At 42.3% G+C, this 9,241-nt stretch overlaps 1 long non-coding RNA gene across 1 annotated transcript; it reads right to left on the reverse strand.

Annotated features, from left to right (window-relative positions):
* Nucleotides 1-5,531: 5,531 nt before the first annotated feature.
* LOC118587507 lies at nucleotides 5,532-8,885 on the reverse strand. The gene is made up of 3 exons (XR_004945461.1): nucleotides 8,700-8,885; nucleotides 6,081-6,175; nucleotides 5,532-5,947 (listed from the first exon to the last, which is right to left on the reverse strand). It is a non-coding gene; the product is annotated as an uncharacterized LOC118587507 (long non-coding RNA).
* Nucleotides 8,886-9,241: the final 356 nt, after the last annotated feature.

Genomic DNA, 9,241 nt, shown 5'->3' on the forward strand with positions numbered 1-9,241 from the left:
CGTTTTTTAGCTCATCTCCAATTTCTTTTTGGCTCTGAGGTTCAGTTTTGTTTTTCTCTAAGGGAAGCATTTCAAGGAAATGGCTGTGGTTTGGTTTCATTCTTTCCTGTTGATATCAGCTCAAAGCTATTTGCTTCACTGGTTTTGTTTACTCATGAAAGTTTCAGCCTTTTGTGAGCTGACTTAGTGTTTAAAACTACTCCTCGCTAGGCCTGACAACTTGGATTTGATCCCTGGGATCTGTATGGTCCTAGGACATAACTGACTCTCAAACATTGTCTTTTGACATTCACACATGTGCCATGGCAAATATTCCCCCATTGGAACAAAGCAGATAAATAAAGTGCACATGTGTACACATTGGTGCAACAGAGTAACTTCATGAAGAAACACTATTATTTCTTTTTGTGTGTGTGTACAAGCAGTTGCTTGACTGTAAGTCTGTGTACCATGTGCATGCAGTGCTCTTGGAGCTTAGAAAAGGCATTGGGTCCTCCTGGAACCAGAGTTACAGGCTGTTGTGAGTTGCCATGTGGCTGCTGGGAATCAGACCCAGGGGCCCCTGAAGGGCAGCTAGTGCTCTTAACTACTGAGCCATCTCTCCAGCCCCAGCTTCTACTTTTAAAGCAAAATTTAGAAGCTTTGACTCAGAAGGACAAAAATAGAAATATTGACAAAAATTGAAATTTTAGACTTTTTATAGATTTGTTGAATAAAAAATATAAATTTGTTGAATAGTGCTAGTTATTACAGCTATTCTGATGTACAAGTACATATACAATAATAAAATAATCATTTAATCAAGACCAATAAACATAAGACCAAGTTTCCAAATGGCAAGATTATCCAAAAGGCAGGCTAAGTTGGCAAGAGCCTGAAATATGAACAACAGGAAACAAATACATATCTGTGTATATTTTAGCAAAATAATCTAGTCTTGGTATAAACTTGTGGTAAAGACAAAATTCTCCACTTAACTATAGGAAGATGGAGTTTTATCATTTAAGTCACATATTTAAGTTAAAATGTCAGAGGATAACAGGAAGCAATTTATGGGTTGAGGTTGTCTTGTATTTTTCCCAGGACTCCAACAGACAAACCCTGTACAGATGCACACACACGTTTTTAAATTGCCACCACACACTCACTAGACATTTTAAAAATCAAGCAACTGAACAGTTGCCTTTCCAGGTGTCTTCCTGTTTTGCCATTCGCTGTAACACAGTTAGATATTACAACACCAAAATGTATGGCAGCGTTTACAAGAAAATGTATTATGTATCAGCAATTTATACCCATAGAAAAGTGAGCCCATTTCAATAATGACACGATATATGTGTCTTTTATATGGGTCAAGGACAAGAAATCATGCAAAAAATACATTACTCCAGGGACATTTTCTTGTCTTCCCATACTATCCTGTATCCGTTGCTTTTTCCCTCGGTTAGGGAAGCAGAGAAATGAGCATTTAAATTCCAAATGACCAGAATGCAGTTAAGTTCTGGATTCCCATGATCCACACGTGCCTCTCGTATTTTCTTGTTTATTAGAGCCAATTCCTTCTCAGCTCCAGTTGATAACTCTCTTGGACTATTTAAGGCCTTGTCGCCTTTTAGGATGTTGGCCAAATTTACTAGTCTATCTTCAAGTATTCCAAAGATGGTCTGGAAGTTGGAAATCCTTCCTAACAACATCTGAAAATCATCAAGAGTCCACAATTGATCTCTCCTGAGTGTCCCTTTTGGGGTCTAATTTATTGTAGATCTATCTTATATATCCTAAGTATAACAGGAGCAATTTATAATTTCCAGAGAGGCAAAACTTTCTTTACTTCTTCAAACATGCTTTCTAAAGTATCTCGTTTTGGATCAGCTAATAAGATATCATCCATATAATGGTAAATTATAGATTGTCAGATAGAGTGAGAAATCCACAGAGTCTGCCTAAAGGGCAAAGAAATTTATTAGGGGATAAAAACTCACTGTACAGAACAGAATTGTCTCAGGTTCTTGAATGCTGAGCCAAAGTCTCATGCTGTTCTGGGCATCTGAGTCAGTCCCACATCCAAGTCCCACTGAGGGAGCAAAGAGGAGACTGCCTATGTGTATCTCAGGTCTTCCTGGTAGCTGAGAGGCCACACCCCAGGGGCATGGACTTCAAGGTCATAGGCAGGCAGAGCAGTTACCTGAGGCATCTCTAGGGGTGGTGCTTCAAGGTCATAGAACAGCTATCCACTACACATCATCTTCAGGGGTTCATCTGGGCCTGCTCACAAAAGATCATTGCAGTTGGGCTTGTTGACTGTAGAACTTCCTTCTTAGAAGAAGGAGTGGGGAGGGTGGTTGGACCCTTACCTGAGTATCCAGCCAATACTCCCGATCACTTCTATGCAAATATACCCTTACTGCCTTTGGCCCTGGGGAGAGGGTAGAGTATATAGGCTGGGAAGGACTAGGAAGCAGGTGTATTGGGCCATGGGGTAATTAGCATCTGTCCTGGAGCAGACCTTCCAGTGTAGCTGCTTTAAAGCTACACATAGTCCTGTTTGTAACCCCTTACTCATTGCTCTATTAGTAAGGCCCAGTAAACTCATTAGTTACCCAGAATGAGCATTCATGGAATTTTACCTTAGTTTATCATTAGGATATTGGAAGGGGAGGTAGACATAGTTTACATTTCTGCCAGGGAAGGAATTTTATTTTTAAAAAAGAGTTTAGTTCATGTGAGACTATGTATGTGTGTGTGTGTGTGTGTGTGTGTGTGTGTGTGTGTGTGTGTGCATGCCCGTGTATATGTATATATACACCACATGCAGGCAAGAGCCTGTGGAGGAGTTACAGATTGTTGTGAGCTATGTGGAGGCTGGGAACTGAACCAGGGTCCTCTTCAAGAGCAGTAAGCGCTCTTCATCTCAAATTTGTCTCTCCACCAATGGGAAAGACTTTTAGCAACATGACCTAGGTCAATGACTCTCACCTTCACATTGTGTTCAATGCCTTCCTCAGGTCTTTCTACAGAGCTTGATGTACCTATTAAGTCTCAGACGTCTTACCTCATGAGTTGAACCATGCCTCAACTCTTAACTGTGTTTCTGCTTGCCATCCCTTAGTTCAGACATTCAATAGAAGCCTATGAGCATCATCATTGTGGTGGCATCCCTGTTCCATGATTGTATGTCTTAATATCTCTAGGAGGAAACCTCTGCATGATCATCAGGGGAAGAGCAGGGGTTGGGGCAGGTGTGGATCATAGCCCTCCCCTTTGCACTGAGAATGCTTGAATTTGGAGCAACATGACCCTGGTATAGGAGAATAGGGATGTTACCATCAACATCGTTGGCCTTGATCTTCCATGTCAGGGAAGTTTATCTGGAAACAGTCCAATAATAAACATTTTAGGCCTTTTTGGGTTGTATGGTCTCTGTCCTGTTGTGATTGTAGTTTTAAAAATGTCAACTTGACACAACCTAGAATCACCTGAGAGGAGAATTTCAGTGAAGAGTTGTCTTCACTGGGTGCCTTGTGGGCATGTCTGTGGATAATTGTCTTAATTTGTTAATTGATATGAGAAGACCCCAGATACTGTGGGCAGTAGCATTCCCTAGGCAGGAGTTTCTGAACTGTACAAAAGTGTGGAAACTGTGCTGAAAACAAGCAAAGTCATCAGCATGGTGCAATAGTTTCTCTCTGCTCTTGACTACTGTGGATGGTCTGTGATCAGCTGGTTCAAGTTCCTGCTGTCTTGATTTCTCTGCAATGACGGACTGTAGCCTGGAATTGGGGGCTAAAATAACATTTCTCACCCTAAGTAGTTTTTTCCCCCAAGGGACAAGGGATTATTCTGGATTATAGTTCCAGGGTACAGTCTGTTATGGCAGAAATGTCAAGGCAGCGGGAACTTGATTTGGCTGGTCCCATCACATCCACTGTCAGGAAGCATAGCGTGATGTATGCTTCTGCTCAATTCCCTTCCTCCAAAGGAGTAGTTTGTAAGAGAGCATGGAGGGATCTATGGGAGGGTTTGGAGGTAGGAAAGACAAGGGGACAGCGATTAAAGTATATTATAATCTCAAAAATAAATAATTAAAAAGTCTGGCTTATTATGAAATGTCATCTTAAACTGTGTAACAAAAGCCTTGATAAACAATTTTCTATCATGTGGTGATAAGATAGTGTGATTGTTTGTCTCAGTTGCAAGCTTGATGAGATCTGGAATGCCCTGGGAGACTGGCCTCTGGACATGTCTGTGGACTATTATCATGTAGACTAATTGATATAGGGAGATCTAAGCAGTTTTTGTTAGGAATTTTTATCACCTAATAGAAATGAAAGAGGATGCCTAGTGTTGGACTCTGCTGTTGTATTAAGAAAGGATCCAGGGAAAAATCAATGGGTACAGCTGTTGTGTAATAAAAGTATTTGTAAAAGTGGATGTGCTAGATTTCCCCTCAAACTTTAGTCTTGTAGCCCTGTCCTGGAGGAAGGTGTGGAATTGGGACTAATGGCTTGGGGGAAGCTCTTTAGGTCCTTTATGGCATTAGGTATTCCTTGTGTGACTTCTTTGATAGTCACACAAGAGGGTAGTATAAACCCCTGGAGGTGAAAAGTGCTGTGCCCTACCCCTTTAGACTTCTCTAATGGCCATAGCAGTGGTTTCCAGCCCCTGAAATGGGAAAGTGGCCAGCCCTTGCCATAGAGGAATGAAAACAACAACAACAACAACAACAACAACAACAACAAAAAACAACTCAAGATCTGGCCACAAAATCCCACCAATCCCTGATTCTGCCCTAAAATCAAGCCCCCAAATCCCAATCCCTCTACTCCAAGGCCAACCTGGACAGCTCTGCCCCCCATAGAAACCCCATTCAAAGCCTGCCTCCTGCTGGGTTCTTTGCTGCTTCTCCCCTGAGCAGAGGCAGCCACCCTTTTGTGTCTCTTAAATCTCATGTGTGAGGTTTGTTGTTGGCATGACTTAGTTGTATTCCTTGGCTGCTGACTTCCAGGATACTTTTCCCTTTAGGGCTGTAACACTTCCATTGGGGAAACCTTTCCTCTCAGAGCTGTAACATGTAAATTGGGAAGCCTTTCCCTTCAAAGCCCCAACACTTAAAGGTAGTTAGGAACAGAGCTAGTCTGGACCCCCACTTCAGTCCGCTCTCCTCTCTCCTGGACTGACAGGTTGAGGTGCTCCTCCATGAGAGCTTCTACTATTACAGTCTTCCACTTGCTGAAATGTCTTCCCTAGAGCTGAGTAGACAGAGGTGCCATGCTTCTGAATCTCCAAATTGTGAGCGAAATTGATTTCTCTTCCTTATCACTATGTCATGTAATTTGTTATAGCGATGAACAGCTGACTAATCATGCCGTGTCCGCTTTGCAAAGCCCCATATTCCTTGAGATCAAGGACAATGTCATCTTCTTCACAATATTTACCCATCTCCTGACATGAAAAGAGCTTTTAATATATGAAATAAGCTTTCAGTACATACTTACTAAGTAAATAAGTGATTACAGATCACATTTCTAGACATTTATTTTCCAACCCACAAACGCTCATATATACGTGTGTATGTGTACACTAAGGCTAACTTATAGGTGCCCACACCACAAATTTATAAATGTTTAGGAAAAAAAATGCCCTGGGAAGACCTGTTGGTTAAAATACATATTAAATTCCTATTGATTTGATTGAGTGATTTATCAAATTGAATCATATTACAAGATTCAAGGTGCAGGCAGTGGCAAAGTTATTTCCTCATTTGTAAGGAAGGGAGATCCTGGGCAAGAAAGCCCAGAAGGAGGAGGACTGCTCTGGGTTCCAGTGAGAGATGCTTCTAGAATCTTTAGACTTGCTCAATTATGCGGTAGTTTTTATTTAATTTTTCTTTGAATGTCTTCCATATGTCTTCTGGGCTCTATGTGAGCCATGGGCAGGACCTGATTCCCTGGAAAACACAGACACCAGAAGGAACATTGAGTGATGGAAGGATGGTTATGCTCAGAGGGATTAGACACTGTGTCGCTCTACCTGGTTTTGTACAGAGTAGAGAAACAGAAAATCCCTTAAACTACACTCACCAATGGGTATCACCAGCCCTGGCCGGGTTTGTGAACAGACAGTAAAGAGCAGCAATGATGATATATAGCAGTCCACCCCCAAGGATTCCTGTGCCCTGGAAGCAGAATGGACAGAGGGGACATGAAAACAAGTTTAGACACCAACAAATTTAATTTTGAATCTGTCTCTATGGCTTTGGAAGTCCTCCATCATTTCTCAGTTGCATTGGGGAAAAAGTCTGTCTGAGTCTTTAAGAGGATCCAGTGTGGGTGTAGAAGAGGTTTTTCTTTTTGCTCTCAGTATCAGTGGTCTCTTAGGAAGAGGAGCCATTGCTCAGGCACATATTTTGGTAGTTTGATCAGCGGAGAGGTGTAGTCTGCATCAGTGAGACAGTGAATGTGCTCTGTGTAGGAAGGGGATAGTATTTGTGCTGTGTGCAAGAACACAGAGAAGGGCTGGAGAGATGGCTCAGAGGTTAAGAGCACTGGCTGCCCTTCCAGAGGTCCTGAGTTCAATTCCCAGCAACCACATGGTGTCTCACAACCATCTGTAATGAGATCTGGTGCCTTCTTCTGGTGGGCAGGCATACATGCAGGCAGAACACAACACTGTATACATAATAATAAATGAATATTTAAAAAAGGAACAGAGAAAAGTGAGATTTAGGGAAAAGGAGGCATGAGCATCATGAGGGAAAAAGGCCTGCAGAAAAAGTGTCCTGTGGGAGGGGAGATTTCCAACTACAGTTAAGTTCCACATCTTCAGTGTTGTGTAGTTTTCTGGTCCTGATATAAACCTCTACTGTTGCTCTGAGCTTCCAGATAAATCCAGGTCCTGAAACAGTCTGTTTCCCTAGGACACTGAAGTTTAGAGAGGGGGAGCAGGGAGAAGTGAGACTTCTCTTTGGCCAGTGAAAAATATCTAATGAAGTGATTCCTAAATTGGACTAACTCAGCAGAGGAGGCAGCCAGGGGACTGTGGGCCTGATTCTAGGAATGTAGGAGGCAGGGGAATGTGGGCCTGATTCTAGGCAGGTAGGAGCCAGGGGAATGTGGGCCTGATTCAAGGCAGGTAGGAAGGCAAGGGAAGCACTCTTGGATGCCATAGGAACCACTGATGATATGTCAATTTCCTTGGAGACAAATGGCATTACCAGTCACCCGCAATACATGCTAGATAGGTAACTAGAAGAAAATGAGAGAGAGCAGATTTCAAGTGCAATAATGAAAGCTCTCCAAGCTGTTTATGAGGCATATTCTAGCACTGGGCTTCCATGGCTAGATTAGAAATACACCTGAACTGGATCTCAGTAAGTACTAAAGAGCTGAAGGCTGTTTGTTACTAGTGCAAGGTAAAGATGAATTAATGGCAGAGTTTAACAAAGCTGTAAGGTAAACTGATACTAACCGATGCTGTTCAGTTATTCCCTCTTGGCTGAAAGCTAACTAAAACTGAATGGTAAAACGCCCGTAATGAGTGATGGTTAGTCTGTCCCGAACACAATTCTGAGATCTAGGCTACACAGTGAAACTTTTAGGTGACTACAAGTTCAAAACAAACCAAACCAAACCAAAGATTATTCATTACCTCTTTGGTTGGCCTGAAAAGCTGGAGTGTCACTTATATGCCCAAGGCATCTGCCTGGAATGAGTGAAGATATTCCAAAGGGAGATCCTCTATTGAAATATAAATCTCAAGTGAACCTGACAGACAGACTTGGTGGTGGTGGTGGCAGCTGCTGGATCTCTTTATTTGTTCTTCTACTGAGTGTAGCCATGTTGAAGAAATCTTTGTCTTCATTTCACAAATGTCTCTTAAATTGACATCTTGAAGACAAGTAGTCCAGCTTAACTTGGTAGGGCTACCTGGGCCCAGGCTTGTACCCTAAAACTATGATGTCACAAGAGGAGGTCAAATCGGTCTATCAGTGTAAAATGTCAAGACCATAGGCCCTGGGCAGCTGCTTCTGTTTTCCAGGTGTGCTTCTTATGGACTTTACTAAGTGTATCATGTCCCTTTCTGCTTTTCCACACCCTTTGTCTCAGCAGCTACCAAGATCTTCAGCTTGTCTTTCTGCCTTGTTTTCTTTTCTTTCTAATGTCAGTAAATTTCTCTCAAGTCTCCAAAGCTCTCATCTGAATCTGTTTTAAAATTGTGTGTGTGTGTGTGTGTGTGTGTGTGTGTGTGTGGTGTTCATACATGTGTGGAGAGGATTGTGGTGTGTGAGTGTGTTTCTGTGTGGCAGGCAAGCTTCAGGAAATGGGTGGGGAGCAGTGACACAGATAGGGACCTGGATGGATGAGGAAGAGGCTGTAGTTGGCTGTACACATGGAAGCATTGCAATGCCAGGGGACACAGAGCATTCAATGGCAGACACAACTTCTAGAGTAAGTCCCAGCCCCCCTTTAGCCACCAGTGTCTCTCCTCCCTATACCCCAGACCATTATCCAGCTCTGTGGACACAGGGAGATAGCCACTCTGCAAATCCTCATTGTCTCCCAAGGGACTCTCAACTCTGCACACTGGCTGCATTTTATACAAGTTTTGAAATCATATGCATGCATTCTCTCTTCCTAAGACCAGCAAACTGGACTGAATCCCTCCCACTGAGACTTCCCCTTGTCACTCAAGAGACTTACAGAAAGCATCCTGAAGTTGGCACCCACTGATCTCCTGCTTGGCTCTTTTAAGTTCTGAAGAATTTAGGATAAAGCAAGATTTTGAAGAAGTTCAACTGATTAAAATCAATTCCTGAATTGCAGAACAGCAAACTAAAAGAGGTAGAAAGTGCTGATGATACCAGACCAAGGGAGGTCTTTATATCTATAAAGTAGGTGAAGGCAAATGAAACCACTTGCTCTGGTGCATGTGGAGAATTGACGTTTTTTAGCTCATCTCCAATTTCTTTTTGGCTCTGAGGTTCAGTTTTGTTTTTCTCTAAGGGAAGCATTTCAAGGAAATGGCTGTGGTTTGGTTTCATTCTTTCCTGTTGATATCAGCTCAAAGCTATTTGCTTCACTGGTTTTGTTTACTCATGAAAGTTTCAGCCTTTTGTGAGCTGACTTAGTGTTTAAAACTACTCCTCGCTAGGCCTGACAACTTGGATTTGATCCCTGGGATCTGTATGGTCCTAGGACATAACTGACTCTCAAACATTGTCTTTTGACATTCACACATGTGT

The sequence above is a fragment of the Onychomys torridus genome, chromosome 1, assembly GCF_903995425.1.
Source record: "Onychomys torridus chromosome 1, mOncTor1.1, whole genome shotgun sequence".
NCBI lineage: Eukaryota > Metazoa > Chordata > Mammalia > Rodentia > Cricetidae > Onychomys > Onychomys torridus.